This window comes from Arachis hypogaea, chromosome 16 (assembly GCF_003086295.3).
Source record: "Arachis hypogaea cultivar Tifrunner chromosome 16, arahy.Tifrunner.gnm2.J5K5, whole genome shotgun sequence".
Lineage (NCBI taxonomy): Eukaryota > Viridiplantae > Streptophyta > Magnoliopsida > Fabales > Fabaceae > Arachis > Arachis hypogaea.
In genome coordinates, this window is record NC_092051.1 from 50,518,994 (window position 1) to 50,541,623 (window position 22,630).

Here is a 22,630-nt window from a genome sequence, read left to right on the forward strand (position 1 = left end):
CCTGCTAGTCTTTCTAGCATCTGGTCTATGAATGGTAGAGGAAAATGATCCTTTCTGGTGGCTGTATTGAGCCTTCTATAGTCAATACACATGCGCCACCCTGTAACTGTTCTTGTAGGAACCAGTTCATTTTTTCATTATGAACCACTGTCATGCCTCCCTTTTTGGGGACAACTTGGACAGGGCTCACCCAGGGGTTATCAGAAATAGGATAAATAATCCCAGCCTCCAGTAAATTGGTGACCTCTTTCTGCACCACTTCCTTCATGGCTGGATTTAGCCGCCTCTGTGGTTGAACCACTGGCTTAGCATCATCCTCCAATAGGATCTTGTGCATGCATCTAGCTGGGCTTATGACCTTAAGGTCACTTATGGACCACCCAAGAGCTGTCTTGTGTGTCCTTAGCACTTGAAGTAGTGCTTCCTCTTCCTGTGGATTCAAAACAGAGCTTATGATCACTGAAAAAGTGTCACCTTCTCCTAGAAATGCATATTTCAGGGATGGTGGTAATGGTTTGAGCTCTGGTTTAGGAGGTTTTTCCTCTTCCTGAGGAAGTTTCAGGGGCTCTTTCAATTCCTCTGAATCCTCTAGATCAGGCTGAACATCTTTAAAGATGTCTTCCAGCTCTGATTTGAGACTCTCAGCCATGTTGATCTCCTCTACTAAAGAGTCAATAAGATCAACTTTCATGCAGTCTTTTGGTGTGTCTGGATGCTGCATGGCTTTGACAGCATTCAACTTAAACTCATCCTCATTGACTCTCAGGGTTACTTCCCCCGTTCGGACATCAATCAGAGTTCGTCCAGCTGCTAGGAAAGGTCTTCCTAGAATGAGAGTAGCACTCTTGTGCTCTTCCATTTCCAGCACTACAAAGTCAGTGGGGAAGGCGAATGGCCCAACCCTGATAATCATGTCTTCAATCACACCTGATGGGTATTTAATGGAGCCATCAGCAAGTTGGAGACATATTCGAGTTGGTTTGACTTCTTCAATTAAACCAAGCTTTCTGATAGTGGATGCAGGTATTAGATTGATACTTGCCCCATGATCACTGGTGCACGAAATTGTGATTATCAATGGCGCCATCAACATGGTATGCTCAATTGTAATCTCAACTTTTTATCACAACTTCGATACAACTAACCAGCAAGTGCACTGGGTCGTCCAAGTAATAAACCTTACGTGAGTAAGGGTCGATCCCACGGAGATTGTTGGTATGAAGCAAGCTATGGTCACCTTGTAAATCTTAGTCAGGCGGATATAAAATAGTTATGGAGTTTTCGAACATAAATAATAAATAGATAGAAAATAAGGATAGAAACACTTATGTAATTCATTGGTTAGATTTTCAGATAAGCGTATAGAGATGCATTCGTTCCTCTGAACCTCTGCTTTCCTGCTGTCTTCATACAATCAATCTCACTCCTTTCCATGGCTGGCTTTATGTAAGGACATCACCGTTGTCAATGGCTACTTTTAATCCTCTCTGGAAAATGGTCCGATGCGCTGTCACTGCATGGCTAATCGTCTGGAGGCATCACCCTTGCCAATGGCTGCATCCTATCCTCTTGTGAAAATGGTCCAAATGCTCTGTCACAGCACGGCTAATCATCTGAGGTTCTCGATCATACTGGAATAGGATTCACCAAACCCTCCTTTTGCGTCTATCACTACGCCCAGCACTTGCGAGTTTGAAGTTCGTCACAGTCATTCAATCTCAGAATCCTACTCGGAATACCACAGACAAGGTTTAGACTTTCCGAATTCTCATGAATGCCGCCATCAATCTAGCTTATACCACGAAGATTCTGATTAAGAGATCTAAGAGATACTCATTCAATCTAAGGTAGAACGGAAGTGGTTGTCAGGAACGCGTTCATAGGGAATGATGATGATTGTCACGTTCATCACATTCAGGTTGAAGTGCAAATGAATATCTTAGAAGCAGAATAAGTTGAATTGAATAGAAAAACAGTAGTACTTTGCATTAATCTTTGAGAAACAGCAGAGCTCCACACCTTAATCTATGAAGTGTAGAAACTCTACCGTTAAAAATACATAAGTGAAAGGTTCAGGCATGGCCGAATGGCCAGCCCCCAAAACATGATCACAAGATCAAAAATACAATCCAGGATGATCCGAAGATGTCTAATACAATAGTAAAAAGTCCTATTTATAATAAACTAGCTACTAGGGTTTACAGAAGTAAGTAATTGATGCATAAATCCACTTCCGGGGCCCACTTGGTGTGTGCTTGGGCTGAGCTTGAATGTTACACGTGTAGAGGTCATTCTTGGAGTTGAACGCCAGTTTGTAACGTATTTCTAGCGTTCAACTCTGGTTTGTGACTTGTTTTTGGCGTTTAACTCCAGACAGCAGCGTAGAACTGGCGTTCAACACCCTTTTACGTCGTCTAAACTCGTCAAAGCATGGACTATTATACATTGCTGGAAAGCCCTGGATGTCTACTTTCCAACACAATTAAAAGCGCGCCATTTTGAGTACTGTAGCTCCAGAAAATCCACTTTGAGTGCAGGGAGGTCAGAATCCAATAGCATCAGCAGTCCTTCTTCAACCTCTGAATCTGATTTTTGCTCAAGTCCTTCAATTTCAGCCAGAAAATACCTGAAATCACAGAAAAACACACAAACTCATAGTAAAGTCCAGAAATGTGAATTTAACATAAAAACTAATGAAAACATCCCTAAAAGTAACTAGATTCTACTAAAAACATACTAAAAACAATGCCAAAAAGGGTATAAATTATCTGCTCATCACAACACCAAACTTAAATTGTTGCTTGTCCCCAAGAAACTGAAAATCAAATAGGATAAAAAGAAGAGAATATACTATAAATCCCAAACTATCAATGAAACATAGCTCCAATTAAATGAGCGGGACTTGTAGCTTTTTGCCTCTTAAATAGTTTTGGCATCTCACTTTATCCATTGAAGTTCAGCATGATTGGCATCTATAGGAACTCAGAGTTCAGATAGTGTTATTGATTCTCCTAGTTCAGTATGATGATTCTTGAACACAGCTATTTTATGAGTCTTGGTCGTGGCCCTAAGCACTTTGTTTTCCAGTATTACCACCGGATACATAAATGCCACAGACACATAATTGGGTGAACCTTTTCAGATTGTGACTCAGCTTTGCTAAAGTCCCCAATTAGAGGTGTCCAGGGTTCTTAAGCACACTCTTCTTTTGCTTTGGACCTTGACTTTAACCGCTCAGTCTCAAGTTTTCACTTGACACCTTCACGCCACAAGCACATGGTTAGGGACAGCTTGGTTTAGCCGCTTAGGCCAGGATTTTATTCCTTTAGGCCCTCCTATCCACTGATGCTCAAAGCCTTGGGATCCTTTTTATTGCCCTTGCCTTTTGGTTTTAAGGGTTATTGGCTTTTTGCTCTTGCCTCTTGGTTTTAAGAGCTTTTGGCTTTTTCTGCTTGCTTTTTCTCTTCTTTTTTTTTTCGCTATTTTTTTTTCTCTTTTTTTTTTTCTGCAAGCTTTGTTCTTTGCTGCTTTTTCTTGCTTCAAGAATCATTTTTATAATTTTTCAGATTATCAAATAACATGTCTCCTTGTCATCATTCTTTCAAGAGCCAACATATTTAACATTCTTAAACAACAACTTCAAAAGACATATGCACTGTTCAAGCATTCATTCAGAAAACAAGAAGCATTGTCACCACATCAATATAATTAAGCTAAGTTCAAGGATAAATTCGAAACTCATGTACTTCTTGTTCTTTTGAATTAAAACATTTTTCATTTAAGAGAGGTGATAGATTCATAGGACATTCATAACTTTAAGACATAGTTACTAAATACTAATGATCATGTAATGAAGACACAAACATGGATAAGCACTTAACATAGAGAAAATGAAAAACAGAGAATGTAAGAACAAGGAATGAGTCCACCTTACTGATGGTGGCGTTTCCTTCTTGAGGAACCAATGATGTCCTTGAGCTCTTCTATGTCTCTTCCTTGTCTTTGTTGCTCCTCCCTCATTGCTTTTTGATCTTCTCTAATTTCATGGAGGATGATTGAGTGCTCTTGATGTTCCACCCTTAATTGTCCCATGTTGGAACTTAATTCTCCTAGGGAGGTGTTGATTTGCTCCCAATAGTTTTGTGGAGGAAAATGCATTTGAGGCATCTTCGGGATCTCATGGTGATGAGCTTCATGCGTCTCTTGAGATCCATGAATTGGTTCTCTTGCTTGCTCCATCCTTTTCTTAGTGATGGGCTTCTCTTCCTCAATGGGAATGTCTCCTTCTATGAAAGCTCCAGCTGAGTAACATAGATGGCAAATAAGATGAGGAAAAGCTAGCCTTGCCATGGGGGAGGACTTTTCGGCTATTTTGTAGAGTTCAAGGGAGATGACTTCATGAACTTCTACTTCCTCTCCAATCATGATGCTATGAATCATGATGGCCCGATCCACAGTAACTTCGGATCGGTTGCTGGTGAGGATGATGGAGCGTTGTATGAACTCTAACCATCCTCTAGCTACAGGCTTGAGGTCCAGTCTTCTTAGTTGAATTGGCTTGCCTTTGGACTCAATCTTCCATTGAGCTCCTTCCACACATATGTCCATGAGGACTTGGTCCAACCTTTGATTAAAGTTGACCCTTCTAGTGTAGGGGCGTGCATCTCCTTGCATCATAGGCAAGTTAAACGCCAACCTTACATTTTCCGGACTAAAATCTAAGTATTTCCCCCGAACCATGGTGAGATAATTCTTTGGGTCCGGGTTCTTACTTTGATCATGGTTCCTAGTGATCCATGCATTGGCATAGAACTCTTGAACCATTAGGATGCCGACTTGTTGGATGGATTTTGTTAGAACTTCCCAACCTCTTCTTTGGATTTTATGTCGGATCTCTGGATACTCATTCTTCTTGAGCTTGAAAGGGACCTCAGGGATCACCTTCTTCTTGGCCACAACATCATAGAAGTGGTCTTGATGAGATTTGGAGATGAATCTTTCCATCTCCCATGACTCGGAGGTGGAAGCTTTTGTCTTCCCTTTCTCTTTTCTAGAGGATTCTCCGGTCTTAGGTGCCATCAATGGTAATGGAAAAACAAAAAGCTTATGCTTTTACCACACCAAACTTAGAATATTGCTCGCCCTCGAGCAAGAGAAGAAAGAAAAGATGAAGAAGAAGAAGAAAATATGGAGAAGAGGGGGAGAGGTGTATTCGGCCAAGAAGAGAAGAGAGGGTTGTGTTGTGTGAAAATGAGGAAGAATGAAGGGCTTTATATAGGGAAGGGAGGGGGGTTAGGTTCGGCCATTTAGGGTGGGTTGGGTGGGAAATTGATTTTGAATTTTGAAGGTAGGTGGAGTTTATGAGGTAGGTTTATGGGGAAGAGTGGATGGATGTAAGTGGTGAAGTGGTGATAGGAAAGAGAGATTGAGGTGATTGGTGAAGAGTTTTGGGGAAGAGTGTTTATGGGATTGTGTGAAAGAAGGGTGAGAAGAAGTGAGTGGAGGTAGGTGGGGATCCTGTGGGGTCCACAGATCCTGAGGTGATCCTGTGGGGTCCACAGATCTTGAGGTGTTCAAGGATTTACAACCTTGCACCAAATTAGGCATGTAAAATGCCCTTGCACACAATTCTGGGCATTCAGCGCCAGATTGGTGCTTGTTCTGGGCGTTGAACGCCCATTTGTTGCCCATTTCTGGCGTTGAACGCCAGAACCATGCTTGTTCTGGGCGTTCAGCGCTAGCTCTTCTCCAGTGTGTGATGTGTATTTTTGTGGAAACGAATTCCAAACACACAACTCACCGGCAAGTGTACCAAGTCGTATCAAGTAATAATAACTCACGTGAGTGGGGTCGATCCCACAGGGATTGAAGGATTGAGCAATTTTAGTTTAGTGCTTGATTTAGTCAAGCGAATCAAGATTTAGTTGAGTGATTTGTAATTAACTGAAATTTAAATTGCATGAAAATTAAAGGGAGAGGGATGATTGCAGTAAAGTAAAGAGAACAGAAAATAAAAGTGCTGAATCTTAAAGAATAAGAAATTAAATGGCAGAAACTTAGAACGCAAGAAATGTAAATTGCAGAATCTTGAAGTGCAAGAAATGTAAATGGCTTGAATTATAACGGGAATTGGGAATTGGATTTGCAGAAATTAGACAAGGAAAAGTAAATTGTGATAAACAGAAAAATAGAAAAGGAATTAAAAAGAAACGGATCTCAACTGGAAATGTAAATGAACTTGGAGACGCATTCAACAGAGAAATTAAAATGAAAACTCCAGATCTCAGGACCCAAGAGACTAGGTAACCAAGTCTAGATCTCAATGCCTTCTTAGATCCAAATTCAGAATTCAATTGCAAGAAAAGTAAAGATCAAGCAGTAGAAGAAAGGAATACAAATATTGATTTTTCAAAAAGTGCAGTAAATAAAACAGAGAGAGAGAGAGATCTCAGGATGGGATTGAAACAGAATTCCTTCAATTCTCCAACACCCAAGATTCAAGCAAAGTGTAAATGAAATTGAAATTAAGAAAACTAAGAGAAAGAGAATTCAATTCCCTTCCCCAAGACTTAGAATCTCCAAATAACTCCTAACCAAAAGCTCTCCCAAAATCACTCAGCGAAAACTAAAAAGGAAAAGCTCCTTTTAAAACTTAAATTCTAAGCTATTTATACACTCTCTTCAAATGATCTTCAAGCCTTGAATTGGGCCTTTGCTCTTGATGGAATTGGGTTGACAAAAGCCTCTGTTGATTGCTTTTGGAGTTGGAGAGAAACCCACTTGTGAACCGGGCCATGAACCAGAAAAGCTTGAGTAAAAGTTTGAGGCAAACTTTTACTCAAGCTTTTCATATCAGCTAGCCTCCCTTACTGTCATCCACGTTTGAGCCAAAGTTTGAGGTCAAACTTTGAGCCAAACGTGGATCCCTCTTGTATGCCTCTTGGGGTGCTAGTTTGTCCTCTTGTCATTGTTGCCAATTTTATGCCCACTATAGACTATTATATATGGATGGAAAGCTCTGAATGTTAGCTTTCTAACCCAATTGGAATCACCTCAATTGGACATCTACAACTCAAGTTATTCTTGTTGGAAGTATACCCCTTCAGGCTGTTGTGGCGCCAACGTTTGCCTAAAAGCTTGAGGTCAAACGTTGGCGCAAGCTTTTGCTCCCTCCAAGGTGTGTTTGTTGTGGTGCCAACATTTGCCTAAAAGCTTGAGGTCAAACGTTGGCGCAAGCTTTTGCTCTTCTCTAGGGTGTATTTGTTGTGGCGCCAACGTTTGCCTAAAAGCTTGAGGTCAAACGTTGGCGCAAGCTTTTGCTCCATTCAGGGTGAATTCAACTCTTCCAAAAGTTTGAGCTAAAGTTTGAGGCAAGCTTTTGCTCAAGCTTTTTGTTCTCTCTTGCTCCTTGCCATTTCTTCTTTCTTCAACCTTCTTCAAATCTCTTTTCACCTATCATCAATCAACCAAGCACATCAAAGCTATGCTCAAAATCATGAGATTGTTATTCTTTCATAATATATAACAATTATAGCACAAAATCTCATGAAAATGCATTAATTTATCCATGGTTGATTGAATCAAAGGAAACAAGAAATTCTACCCAATTGGCTTACTTATGGCTCAAGAAAGTGCATAAAATCAATTGAAAACAAAAGAAAAAGGCTAGTGAAACTAGGCTAAGATGACTTGTCATCACAACACCAAACTTAAAGCTTGCTTGTCCCCAAGCAAGAAAGGAATTATGCTCAAAGGTTCTTTCAATTAAGATGTATTGAAGAATAACTTGTAATGTCCTGTGAGTGAAGTGATTAAGTGATAGTGGGGTGAACTCTAAATTATATGCTCATGCAAGGGCTTCAGTGCTTACTAGTCCTTACATATTGGAAGTCTTAGGTCCTAGGACTTTCATCCAAATGATATCATGGAGATCTCTCTATAGGTAATCACCTTGAAGCAGCTTAGAATTGCGGTACTTTGGCCTTGACTCTAAGTGTCATGTCTCAAAGCGGCTTTTTAGATAAGCTTTCAATCAATACTCCTAAACCAGTTGGTTTTAAGGTATTAGGTGTTAAAGCACCCTAAGGATTTACTTACTCAAGCCTCTCTCTTTGACACAATTTGACCACAAGCATTTACTAGGATAACAACTCTTTGAGTTCTTGTTTCTTTCTTCTTTTCTGCCTAGTAATTGATGCTCAGAGCCTTGGGCCATGTTCTTTTTGTTTTTGTATTTTCTTTATTTTCTTTTGTCTTGTTTGCTGCTTCTTGGATCAATAAATATTTGAGAATCTCCACAACACTTCTTTGAACTTTATGTCCCGCCTATGAGCTCCCATGCAAGTTTTCATAAGCATGCAACCTCAATACATAATCATACAACTAGAACCACCACTTCTCCTAATCTTTTGCTTGCCTCAAAATTGTTTAATTCCTCAATCCCTCTTTTCAAAGAACTTTCATGTGATGCATTTTTGAAATATTGAGTGCAAACAAGTTTTGGAGAGTATAGTGTTGTAAATGATCAAGCATCTTGATTATTGAATTGCAGAAAAACTATACTAGACAGAAGGACAGATAGGGGTATAATATCACTTTCAATCACAGCAATATCTGATAATGAACAATACAACCTTTTGGAGTTTACTTGCTGTCCTCTTCCTCATCATCATTGCTGGTTTTCACATTCCTCTTTCACCTCTTTGATTGATGATGCTAAATCTTCCAAGAGTTTGTATGGTGCTCTGCAGTGATATTGAAAGTTGCTTGTTCCCCAAGCACTTGAAAAATGGTTAGCATGCATGAATTATTTGTGGGCCTTTGAACTTACTTTGGTGTGGGAACACCAAACTTAGTACCTTGCCAATGGTTCTCATGCATCAGATTAACCATGTGTGAAACTCTTTTTCTTTTTCAAAAGCAATAGAACTAAAAACTAGGAAACAGCAGAATAGTTAACTAGTTCATCTAGATGCTTGAAGCTAGCATTATGCAGTAGGTGAGAATATATTTTATGATGAAATTTTTGGTGGAACACCAAACTTAGAGTCCTTCATTCTCCCTTAGATTATTTTGGTGTGTAACACCAAACTTAGCTCCTTGCAACATAGATAAAACTAATTAACCTTTTTATTGAAATAGATATGAAAAGATAGTTACCTCCGGTTGGGTTGCCTCCCAACAAGCGCTCTTTTATTGTCACTAGCTTGACATCTCTCATCCTCGGATCATGGAAGTTGAGGCTTATGTTGCCTTTGGTTTCCTCCTCTCACTATGGGCTTCCTTTCCTCTATTTCTTTTTGTGGAATTCCTCTGTTGTGTCTTTCTTTGATGATTATTTCCTTTTCCATAGCCTTCTCACTTTCCTCCATAACTGCTTTCCCTTTCAACCCAGCAGCTTTTTCGCTGTTCTTTGGGTCATCTTCAGTGGCCCTTAGGACTATATTTGCCCTCCTCTCCCCCGTTTCTGCAAGGTGCCTAGCTAGTTGTTCCATTTGCCTCTCAATTCTTCTAAGTGAGGCCTCTTGGTTCTTGCTTATCATCTCTTGATTTTTCCTTGCTTCTTCCTGCTCTATTATTGTCATCTCTTGAACTTTCACGAACCTTTCCATCATCATTTCTAGAACATAGAGTCTTTGAAAGTTTGGAATTGGTCGTGGTTGTGTTAACTGTGGTGGTTGATGAGAGTCATTTTGGGCGAGTGGTGAGGTAGGATGGGGTTGGAAGTGTGTGTATTGGGGTGGTGCATGATGATTGTTGTTGTGGGGGTAGTTTTTATGCTGGTTTTTGAAGTTAGGGTTGTTGCAGTTGAATTCCCTTGGTCTTTGATTTTGCTTTTCAACCCCCCTCCAGTTGGACTGAGTTCTCCAGGGTGGGATGTACACATCATTCTGAGACCTGTGTTGGAATATGCTAGAGGAACTGTTTGGAGAGTGTGATTGCTCATAACTTTGTTGCTCATGGTTAATTGCTCCAAAACCTTGTTCAGCTTGATTCCACCCGTAAGAGTTTTGAGTTAAGTTGTATGCATGTACTACAGTAGTTCTCAGCTCATTGATTTTTCTGACCATCATGTCTAGTTGTTGTAGAGTTTGCTGATGCATCTGCTTGTTTTGGTTCATGACTGCACGGACATCTTCAATTTCCTTCTCTTGTGTGAATGGTTGCACTTCTGCCTCTGGTTTAACAATTCCCTGAGGTGGTTTCAACTTGGCTAGGAGTTCACTCATTAGTTCTTCTCATCCGATGATGTTTCCTTGTGGGAAAGCTTCAAACCATTGAGCAACGTCGTTCATGGTGACTAGTGGGTGCTTCAAAGTATGGGTTGCATTATCATCTAAAGTGGGGATATTTCTCCCCTGCTTACTGGAATTCGTTGAGTTCTCCTCCATGATCTGCACAATCACAAACAGTCTAAATGAAGATTGAATATACTCATACCAAAATATGGTCAGAGGGTTAGTTGACACAATATGTCAAATAGTTAATAGACTTGGAAGACCAATAGGAGAAAATTGTTTCTCTCGTATATTCAATCAAGCAACGGCATAGGACTCACACAAAGTTAGAAAAACCAAGAAAACTTCACTCTATTGCTAAAGTGGGGTTTTAGTTAGCTTAATCAAAAATTCAAACATTTAGTGGGTTAGTAAAAAGTTAAAGAAACAGAAAAGAAAAAGTGCTTGATCTAGATCTTCACTTCACTTAATCATTGTCAATCTAATCAATCCCCGGCAACGGCGCCAAAAACTTGATGTGTATTTTTGTGGAAACGAATTCCAAACACACAACTCACCGGCAAGTGTACCGGGTCGCATCAAGTAATAATAACTCACGTGAGTGAGGTCGATCCCACAGGGATTGAAGGATTGAGCAATTTTAGTTTAGTGCTTGATTTAGTCAAGCGAATCAAGATTTAGTTGAGTGATTTGTAATTAACTGAAATTTAAATTGCATGAAAATTAAAGGGAGAGGGATGATTGTAGTAAAGTAAAGAGAACAGAAAATAAAAGTGCTGAATCTTAAAGAACAAGAAATTAAATGGCAGAAACTTAGAACGTAAGAAATGTGAATTGCAGAATCTTGAAGTGCAAGAAATGTAAATGGCTTGAATTATAACGGGAATTGGGAATTGGATTTCCAGAAATTAGACAAGGAAAAGTAAATTGCGATAAACAGAAAAATAGAAAAGGAATTAAAAAGAAACGGATCTCAACTGGAAATGTAAATGAACTTGGAGACGCATTCAACAGAGAAATTAAAATGAAAACTCCAGATCTCAGGACCCAAGAGACTAGATAACCAAGTCTAGATCTCAATGCCTTCTTAGATCCAAATTCAGAATTCAATTGCAAGAAAAGTAAAGATCAAGCAATAGAATAAAGGAATGCAAATATTGATTTCTCAAAAAGTGCAGTAAATAAAACAGAGAGACAGAGAGATCTCAGGGTGGGATTGAAACAGAATTCCTTCAATTCTCCAACACCCAAGATTCAAGCAAAGTGTAAATGAAATTGAAATTAAGAAAACTAAGAGAAAGAGAATTCAATTCCCTTCCCCAAGACTTAGAATCTCCAAATAACTCCCAACCAAAAGCTCTCCCAAAATAACTCAGCGAAAACTAAAAAGGAAAAGCTCCTTTTAAAACTTAAATTCTAAGCTATGTATACACTCTCTTCAAATGATCTTCAAGCCTTGAATTGGGCCTTTGCTCTTGATGGAATTGGGTTGACAAAAGCCTCTGTTGATTGCTTTTGGAGTTGGAGAGAAACCCACTTGTGAACCGGGCCATGAACCAGAAAAGCTTGAGTAAAAGTTTGAGGCAAACTTTTACTCAAGCTTTTCATATCAGCTAGCCTCCCTTGCTATCATCCACGTTTGAGCCAAAGTTTGAGGTCAAACTTTGAGCCAAACGTGGATCCCTCTTGTATGCCTCTTGGGGTGCTACTTTGTCCTCTTGTCATCATTGCCAATTTTATACCCACTATAGACTATTATATATGGTTGGAAAGCTCTGAATGTTAGCTTTCTAACCCAATTGGAATCACCTCAATTGGACATCTACAACTCAAGTTATTCTTGTTGGAAGTATACCCCTTCAGGCTGTTGTGGCGCCAACGTTTGCCTAAAAGCTTGAGGTCAAACGTTGGCGCAAGCTTTTGCTCCCTCCAGGGTGTGTTTGTTGTGGCGCCAACGTTTGCCTAAAAGCTTGAGGTCAAACGTTGGCGCAAGCTTTTGCTCTTCTCCAGGGTGTATTTGTTGTGGCGCCAACGTTTGCCTAAAAGCTTGAGGTCAAACGTTGGCGCAAGCTTTTGCTCCATCTAGGGTGAATTCAACTCTTCCAAAAGTTTGAGCTAAAGTTTGAGGCAAGCTTTTGCTCAAGCTTTTTGTTCTCTCTTGCTCCTTGCCATTTCTTCTTTCTTCAACCTTCTTCAAAGCTCTTTTCACCTATCATCAATCAACCAAGCACATCAAAGCTATGCTCAAAATCATGAGATTGTTATTCTTTCATAATATATAACAATTATAGCACAAAATCTTATGAAAATGCATTAATTTATCCATGGTTGATTGAATCAAAAGAAACAAGAAATTCTACCTAATTGGCTTACTTATGGCTCAAGAAAATGCATAAAATCAACTGAAAACAAAAGAAAAAGGCTAGTAAAACTAGGCTAAGTTGACTTGTCATCAGGGTGCAATTCTGGCGTTCAAACGCCCAGATGCTGCCCATTTGGGGCGTTCAGCGCCAGAACCATGCTCTGTTCTGGCGTTGAACGCCAGCCAGATGCTTCTTGCTGGCGTTTAAACGCCTGTTTTTGATTCCGTTTTCAATTTTTATATTTATTTTGGGACTCCACATGATCATGAACCTAATAAAACATGAAAGAACAAGAAAAATAAAATTAGATAAAAATTGGGTTGCCTCCCAACAAGCACTTCTTTAATGTCAATAGCTTGACAGTGGGCTCTCATGGAGCCTCACAGATGTTCAGAGCATTGTTGAGACTCCCCAACACCAAACTTAGAGTTTGGATATGGGAGTTCAACACCAAACTTAGAGTTTGATTGTGGCCTCCCAACACCAAACTTAGAGTTTGACTGTGGGGGCTCTGGTTGACTCTGTTTTGAGAGAAGCTTTTTATGCTTCCTCTCCATGTTTACAGAAGGATAACCTTGAGTTGTAAACACAAGGGAGTCCACATTCAATTGAAGGACTAATTCACCTCTATCAACATCAATCACAGCTCTTGCTGTGGCTAGGAAGGGTCTTTCAAGGATGATGGATTCATCCTCATCCTTCCCAGTATCAAGGATTATGAAATCAGCAGGGATGTAAAGGCATTCAACCTTTACTAACACGTCCTCTACTTGTCCATAAGCCAGTTTTCTTGAATTGTCTGCCATCTCTAATGAGATTTTAGTGGTTTGCACCCCATAGATTCCCAGTTTCTCTATTACAGAGAGGGGCATGAGGTTTATCCCTGAGCCAAGGTCACACAGAGCCTTCTCAAAGGTCATGGTGCCTATGGTACAAGGTATTACGAACTTTCTAGGATCCTGTTTCTTCTGAGGCAATGTCAGTTGATCCAGATCACTTAGTTCATTGGTGAACAAGGGAGGTTCATTTTCCCAAGTCTCAATACCAAATAATTTGGCATTCAGCTTCATGATTGCACCAAGAAACTTGGCAGCTTGCTCTTCAGTAACATCCTCAGTCTCTTCAGAAGAGGAATACTCATCAGAGCTCATGAATGGCATAAGGAGATTTAATGGAATCTCTATGGTCTCTGGATGAGCCTCAGAATCTTTTGGTTCCTCAGAGGGAAACTCCTTATTGATCACTAGACGTCCCAGGAGGTCTTCCTCTTTGGGATTCACGTTCTCTCCCTCCCTTACAGGTTCGGCCATGGTAATTAATTCAATGGCCTTGCACTTTCCTTTTGGATTTTCTTCTGTATTGCTTGGGAGAGTACTAGGAGGGATTTCAGTAATCCTTTTACTTAGCTGGCCCACTTGTGCTTCCAAATTTCTAATGGAAGACCTTGTTTCATTCATGAAACTCACAGTGGCCTTAGATAGATCAGAGACTAAGTTTGCTAAATTAGAGGTATTTTGTTCAGAGTTCTCTGTCTGTTGCTGAGTGGATGATGGAAAGGGTTTACTATTGTTAAACCTATTTCTTCCACCATTATTAAAGCTTTGTTGAGGCTTTTGTTAATCCTTCCATGAGAGATTTGGGTGATTTCTCCATGATGGATTATATGTGTTTCCATAAGGTTCACCCATATAATTTACCTCTGCTATTGTAGGGTTTTCAGGATCATAAGCTTCTTCTTCAGAAGATGCCTCTTGAGTACTGTTGGATGCAGCTTGCATTCCATTCAGACTTTGAGAAATCATATTAATTTGCTGAGTCAATATTTTATTCTGAGCCAATATAGCATTCAGAGTATCAATTTCAAGAACTCCCTTCTTCATAGGTGTCCTATTATTCACAGGATTCCTTTCAGAAGTGTACATGAACTGGTTATTAGCAACCATGTCAATGAGTTCTTGAGCTTCTGCAGGCATTTTCTTTAGGTGAATGGATCCACCTGCAGAGGTATCCAATGACATTTTAGCTAATTCAGACAAACCATCATAGAATATATCCAGGATGGTCCATTCTGAAAGCATGTCAGAAGGACACTTTTTGGTCAGTTCTTTGTATCTCTCCCAAGCTTCATAGAGGGATTCACCTTCTTTCTGTCTGAAGGTCTGAACATCCACTCTAAGCTTACTCAGCTTTTGAGGAGGAAAGAACTTGGCTAAGAAAGCCTTGACCAGCTTATCCCAAGAGTTCAGGCTGTCCTTAGGTTGAGAGTCCAACCATACTCTAGCTTTGTCTCTTACAGCAAAAGGGAAAAGTATGAGCCTGTAGACTTCAGGATCTACTCCATTAGTCTTAACAGTATCACATATCTGCAAGAATTCAGTTAAGAACTGAAAAGAATCTTCAGATGGAAGTCCATGAAACTTGCAGTTCTGCTGCATCAGAGAAACTAATTGAGGTTTCAGCTCAAAATTGTTTGCTCCAATGGCAGGAATGGAGATGCTTCTTCCATGTAAATTGGAATTAGGTGCAATAAAGTCACCAAGCATTCTCCTTGCATTATTATTATTTTCGGCTGCCATCTCCTCTTCCTATTCGAAAATTTCTGAAAGGTGCTTGCTGGATTGTTGTAATTTAGCTTCTCTTAGTTTCCTCTTCAGAGTCCTTTCAGGTTCTGGATCTGCTTCAATAAGAATATTCTTGTCCTTGCTCCTGCTCATATGAAAAAGAGGGAAGAGAAAAATAATAATAATAGGGATCCTTTTTACCACAGTATAGAGGTCCCTGTGTGAGTAGGTGAATAAATAAATAGAAGGAGATAAGAGAGAGAGAATTTTCGAAAATAATTTTTGAAAAAGAGTTAGTGATTTTTGAAAATAGTTTTTGAAAAAGGTTAGTAATTTTTCAAAAATTAAAATAAAAAATTAAAATAATTAGTTAATTAAAAAGAAATTTTGAAAAAGAGGGAAGATATTTTCGAAAATTAGAGAGAGAGAGTTGGTTAGGTTGTTTTGAAAAAGATAAGAAACAAACAAAAAGTTAGTTAGTTAGTTGAAACAAATTTGAAAATCAATTTTGAAAAGATAAGAAGATAGGAAGTTAGAAAAGATATTTTAAAATCAAATTTTTGAAAAATATATGATTTTGAAAAAGATAAGATAAAAAGATTTTTTTTGAAAAGATATGATTGAAATTAGTTTTAAAAAAGATTTGATTTTTAAAATCACAATTAATGACTTGATTCAAAAGAAATCACAAGATATGATTCTAGAACTCGAAGTTTGAATCTTTCTTAACAAGCAAGTAACAAACTTGAAATTTTTGAATCAAACATTAATTGCTGATGTTATTTTCGAAAATTAGGAGGTAAAAATAAGAAAAAAATTTTTGAAAAAAATTTTTAAAATTTTCAAAAATAACTAAGAAAAATGAAAAAGATTTGATTTTTGAAAAAGATTTTGAAAAAGATAAGATTTTTAAATTGAAAATTTGATTTGACTCATAAAAACAACTAGATTTTAAAAATTTTTGAAAAAGTCAAATCTAATTTTCGAAATTTTAAGAGAGAAAAAGGGGAAGATATTTTTTTTATTTTTGATGAGAGAGAAAAACAACAAAATGATGCAATGCATGAAAATTTTTAGATCAAAACAATGAATGCATGCAAGAACACTATGAATGTCAAGATGAACACCAAGAACACTTTGAATGTCATGATGAACATCAAGACTTATTTTTGAAAATTTTTATATGCAAAGAAAACATGCAAGACACCAAACTTAGAAATCTTTCATGTTTAGACACTATGAATGCAAAAATGCACATGAAAAATAAGAAAACACACAAAACATGAAGACATCAAGATCAAACAAGAAGACTTACCAAGAACAACTTGAAGATCATGATGAAGAACACTATGAATGCATGAATTTTTCGAAAAATGCAAGATGAACATGCAATTGACACCAAACTTTAAATCTGACTCAAGACTCAAACAAGAAATACAAAATATATTTTTTTTTATTTTTATGATTTTATGATTTTTCTTTGTATTTTCTTATAATTTTTTTTGAAAATCATTTTGAAAAAGAAAAATAAGGATTCCAAAATTTTTAATATGAATTCCAGGAATCTTATGCTCTTTAGTCTAAAGCTCCAATCAAAGGGTCAGGCATGGCTTAATAGCCAGCCAAGCTTTAGTATGTAATATGAGAGTAATTCATTCAATTTTAAGCCAAAACCTCAGTCCAAAAGAATTTAGACATGGCTCTACAGCCAGCCAGGTTTCAACATGCTTCATGAAACACTAGAATTCATTCTTAAAAATTCTGAAGAAAAATATATTTTTGAAAACATTTTTATTTTAAAATTTTTTTCAAAAACAGATGAGAAATTTTTGAAAGGTTTTTGAAAAATTTTTGAAAATAAAACAAAAAGAAAATTACCTAATCTGAGCAACAAGATGAACCGTCAGTTGTCCAAACTCGAACAATCCCCGGCAACGGCGCCAAAAACTTGGTGCACGAAATTGTGATCATCAATGGCGCCATTGATGAGCGGATAATTTATACGCTTTTTGGCATTGTTTTTAGTATGTTTTTAGTAGGATCTAGTTACTTTTAGGAATGTTTTCATTAGTTTTTATGTTAAATTCACATTTCTGGACTTTACTATAAGTTTGTGTATTTTTCTGTGATTTCAGGTATTTTCTGGCTGAAATTGAGGGACTTGAGCAAAAATCAGATTCAGAGGTTGAAGAAGGACTGCTGATGCTGTTGGATTCTGACCTCCCTGCACTCAAAGTGGATTTTCTGGAGCTACAGAACTCAATATGGCGCGCTTCCAATTGCGTTGGAAAGTAGACATCCAGGGCTTTCCATCAATGTATAAGAGTCCATACTTTGGCCGAGTTTAGACGATGTAAAAGGGCGTTGAACGCCAGTTCTACGTTGCTATCTGGAGTTAAATGCCAGAAACAAGTCACAAACCAGAGTTGAACGCCAGAAATACGTTACAACCTGGCGTTCAACTCCAGAAAGAGCCTCTGCACGTGTAACATTCAAGCTCAGCCCAAGCACACACTAAGTGGGCCCCGGAAGTGGATTTATGCATCAATTACTTACTTCTGTAAACCCTAGTAGCTAGTTTATTATAAATAGGACCTTTTACTATTGTATTAGACATCTTTGGATCATTTTTAGATCTTTGGACACCTGGTTCTTAGATCAGAGGGGCTGGTCTCTCGGCCATGCCTGAACCTTTCACTTGTGTATTTTCAACGGTAGAGTTTCTACACTCCATAGATTAAGGTGTGGAGCTCTGCTGTTCCTCAAAGATTAATGCAAAGTACTACTGTCTTTCTATTCAATTCAACTTATTCCGCTTCTAAGATATCTATTTGCACCCAAGAACATGATGAATGTGATGATTATGTGACGCTCATCATCATTATCCCTTATGAACGCGTGCCTGACAAACACTTCCATTCTACATGCAAACAAGCTAGAATGAATATCTCTTGGATCTCTTAATCAGGATCTTTGTGGTATAAGTTAGAACCCATGGATGGCCATTCCTAAGGTCCGCAAAGTCTAAACCTTGTCTGTGGTATTCCGAGTAGGATCCGAGAAGGGATGGCTGTGACGTACTTCAAACTCGCGAGTGCTGGGCGTAGTGACAGACGTAAAAGGATAGTAAATCCTATTCCAGTATGATCGAGAACCTCAAATGATTAGCCGTGCCGTGACAGAGCATTTGGACCATTTTCACAAGAGGAGGGGATTGTAGCCACTGACAACGGTGATGCCCTTGCATAAAGCTTGCCATGGAAAGGAGTAAGACTGATTGGATGAAAACAGCGGGAAAGCGGCGGTTAAGAGGAACGAATGCATCTCCATACACTTATCTGAAATTCTCGCCAATGATTTACATAAGTATTTCTATCCTTATTTTCTGTTTAATTAGTATTATTTTCAAAAACTCCATAATCAATTATTATCCGCCTGACTGAGATTTACAAGGTGACCATAGCTTGCTTCATACCAACAATCTCCGTGGGATCGACCCTTACTCACGTAAGGTTTATTACTTGGACGACCCAGTGCACTTGCTGGTTAGTTGTATCGAAGTTGTGACAACTTATGAATTGAGATTAGAGCACCAAGAGATCACAATTTCGTGCACCAAGTTTTTGGCGCCGTTGCTGGGAATTGTTCGAGTTTTCGTCAAGCTTTTGGTCCGGTAACATCAGTGCCAAATTTTGATCCGGCAACAACACCAAGTTTTTGGCGCCGTTGCCGGGGATTGTTCGAGTTTGGACAACTGACGGTTCATCTTGTTGCTCAGATTAGGTAATTTTCTTTTTGTTTTATTTTCAAAAAATTTTTCAAAAATCTTTCAAAATTTTCTCCTTTGTTTTCGAAAAAAAAAATTTTTTAAATAAAAATGTTTTCAAAAATTTTATAATTTTATTCAAAATTTTTAAGAATGAATTCTAGTGTTTCATGAAGCATGTGAAGCCTGGCTGGCTGTAAAGCCATGTCTAAATTCATTTGGACTGAGGCTTCTAATTTGTTATCAAGAGCAAGCTAGTTGTTGCTAATCCACCTGCTGTTGTTCCTGATTTACATACTAAAGCTTGGCTGGCTATTAAGCCATGCCTGACCCTTTGATTGGAGCTTTAGACTAAAGAGCATAAGATTCCTGGAATTCATATTAAAAATTTTGGAATCCTTATTTTTCTTTTTTCAAAATGATTTTCGAAAAAAAAATTAAAGGAAAATACAAAAAAATCATAAAATCATTAAAATCAAAAATATTTTTTGTGTTCTTGTTTGAGTCTTGAGTTAGGTTATAAGTTTGGTGTCAATTGCATGCTCATCTTGTATTTTTCGAAAATTTCATGCATTCATAGTGTTCTTCATGATCTTCAAGTTGTTCTTGGTAAGTCTTCTTGTTTGATCTTGATGATTTTTTGTTTTGTGTTATATGGTGTTTTTCATATGCATTCCTGAATTCTTTATGTCTAAGCATTAAAGAATTCTAAGTTTGGTGTCTTGCATGTTTTCTTTGCATTAAAAATTTTTCAAAAATATGTTCTTGATGTTCATCATGATCTTCATAGTGTTCTTGGTGTTCATCTTGACATTCATAGCATTCTTGCATGCACTCATTGTTTTGATCCATAACTTTCATGCATTGCATCATTTTGCTTGTTTTTCTCTCTCATCATAAAAATTCAAAAATAAAAAAATATCTTTCCCTTTTTCTCTCATCAAATTAGAAAATTAGATTTGACTTTTTTTTAAAATTTTTAAAATCTAGTTGTTTTCATGAGTCAAATCAAATTTTCAATTTAAAAATCTTATCTTTTTCGAAATCTTTTTCAAAAATCAAATCTTTTTCAAATTCTTTTTAGTTATTTTCGAAAATTTCAAAAATATTTTTCAAAATCTTTTTCTTAATTTTACATCATAATTTTCGAAAATAACAATAACAATTAATGTTTTGATTCAAAAATTTCAAGTTTGTTACTTGCTTGTTAAGAAAGATTCAAACTTTGAGCTCTAGAATCATATCTTGTGATTTCTTGTGAATCAAGTCATTAATTGTGATTTTTAAAATCAAATCTTTTTCAAAAACTAATTTCAATCATATCTTTTCAAAAATATCTTCTTATCTTATCTTTTTCAAAAATTTGATTTCAAAAGATCTTTTCTAACTTCCTAACTTCTTATCTTTTCAAAATTTGTTTCAACTAACTAACTAACTTTTTGATTGTTTCTTATCTTTTTCAAAACCACCTAACTAACTCTCTCTCTCTAATTTTCAAAAATGTCTTCCTTCTTTTTCAAAAATTTCTTTTAATTTACTAATTATTTTTAATTTTTTATTTTAATTTTCGAAAAAAACTACTAACCTTTTTCAAAAACAATTTTCGAAAATCACTAACTCCTTTTCAAAAATTATTTTCGAAAATTCTCCCTCTCTCTCATCTCCTTCTATTTATTTATTCATCTACTAACATCTCCTCATCTTCACCCCTATTCCTTTTCTTCTTCTACTAACAATAAAGAACCTCTTTACTGTGACATAGAGGATTCCTCTTCTTTTCTTTTTCTCTTCTCTTTCTTATGAGCAGGGACAAAGAAAAAGGCATTCTTGTTGAAGCTGATCCAGAACCTGAAAGGACTCTGAAGAGAAAACTAAGAGAAGCTAAATTACAACAATCCAGAGACAACCTTATTGAAAATTTCGAACAAGTAAAGGAGATGGCAGCCGAACCCAACAACAATAATGCAAGGAGAATGCTTGGTGACTTTACTGCACCTACTTCCAATTTACATGGAAGAAGCATCTCCATTCCTGCCATTGGAGCAAACAATTTTGAGCTGAAACCTCAGCTAGTTTCTCTGATGTAGCAGAACTGCAAGTTTCATGGACTTCCATCTGAAGATCCTTTTCAGTTCTTAACTGAATTCTTGCAGATATGTGATACTGTTAAGACCAATGGAGTAGATCCTGAAGTCTACAGGCTCATGCTTTTCCCTTTTGCTGTAAGAGACAGAGCTAGAGTGTGGTTGGACTCTCAACCCAAAGATAGCCTGAACTCTTGGGATAAGCTGGTCACGGCTTTCTTAGCCAAGTTCTTTCCTCCTCAAAAGCTGAGCAAGCTTAGAGTGGATGTTCAAACCTTCAGACAGAAAGAAGGTGAATCCCTCTATGAAGCTTGGGAAAGATACAAGCAGCTGACCAAAAAGTGTCCTTCTGACATGCTTTCAGAATGGACCATCCTGGATATATTCTATGATGGTTTATCTGAGTTATCAAAGATGTCATTGGACACTTCTGTAGGTGGATCCATTCACCTAAAGAAAACGCCTGCAGAAGCTCAAGAACTCATAGACATGGTTGCTAATAACCAATTTATGTACACTTCTGAGAGGAATCCTGTGAGTAATGGGACGCCTATGAAGAAGGGAGTTCTTGAAATTGATACTCTGAATGCCATACTGGCTCAGAATAAAATATTGACTCAGCAAGTCAATATAATTTCTCAGAGTTTGAATGGAATGCAAGCTGCATCCAACAGTACTCAAGAGGTGATGAGCGGATATTTTATACGCTTTTTGGGGATAATTTCATATAGTTTAGAGTATGTTTTAGTTAGTTTTTAGTCTATTTCTAGTAGTTTTTAGGAAAAATTCATATTTCTGGACTTTACTATGAGTTGTGTGTTTTTCTGTAATTTCAGGTATTTTTCTGGCTGAAATTGAAGGAGCTGAGCAAAAATCTGATTCAGGCTGAAAAAGGACTGCTGATGCTGTTGGATTTTGACCTCCCTGAACTCAAAGTGGATTTTCTGGAGCTACAGAACTCGAAATGGCATGCTTCTAATTGCGTTGGAAAGTAGACATCCAGGGCTTTCCAGCAATATATAATAGTCCATACTTTGCACAAGGATAGATGACGTAAACTGGCGTTCAACGCCAGTTCTCTGCCCAATTCTGGCGTCCAGCGCCAGAAAAGGATAAAAAACTGGAGTTGAACGCCCAAACTGGCATAAAACCTGGTGTTCAACTCCACAAATGGCCTCTGCACGTGACTCACTTAAATCTCAGCCCCAGCACACACCAAGTGGGCCCCAGAAGTGGACCTCTGCATCATCCATCATAGTCCACTCATATTTTGTAACCCTAGGCTACTAGTTTAGTATTTAAACAACTTTTAGAGACTTATTTTGTATCTCATGACATTTCAGATCTAAACTTTGTATTCTCTGACGGCATGAGTCTCTAAACCCCATTGTTGGGGGTGAGGAGCTCTGCTGTGTCTCAATGAATTAATGCAAGTATTTCTGTTTTCCATTCAAACACGCTTGTTCCTATCTAAGATGTTCATTCGCGCTTAACTGTGATGGAGGTGATGAGCTGTGACACTCATCACCTTCCTCAAATCATGAACGTGTGCCTGACAACCACCTCCGTTCTATATATGATTGAATGAGTATCTCTTAGATTCTTTAATCAGAATCTC

General features: G+C 37.8%; 2 non-coding genes across 2 annotated transcripts; one reads left to right on the forward strand and one right to left on the reverse strand.

Moving 5' to 3' along the window:
* The first annotated feature begins 14,673 nt into the window (after positions 1-14,673).
* On the forward strand, positions 14,674-14,781 carry LOC112760378 (small nucleolar RNA R71). Its single transcript, XR_003180821.1, has one exon. It is a non-coding gene; the product is annotated as a small nucleolar RNA R71 (small nucleolar RNA).
* A 6,483-nt stretch (positions 14,782-21,264) lies between these two features.
* On the reverse strand, positions 21,265-21,372 carry LOC112761703 (small nucleolar RNA R71). Its single transcript, XR_003182085.1, has one exon. It is a non-coding gene; the product is annotated as a small nucleolar RNA R71 (small nucleolar RNA).
* Between the last annotated feature and the right edge of the window lie 1,258 nt (positions 21,373-22,630).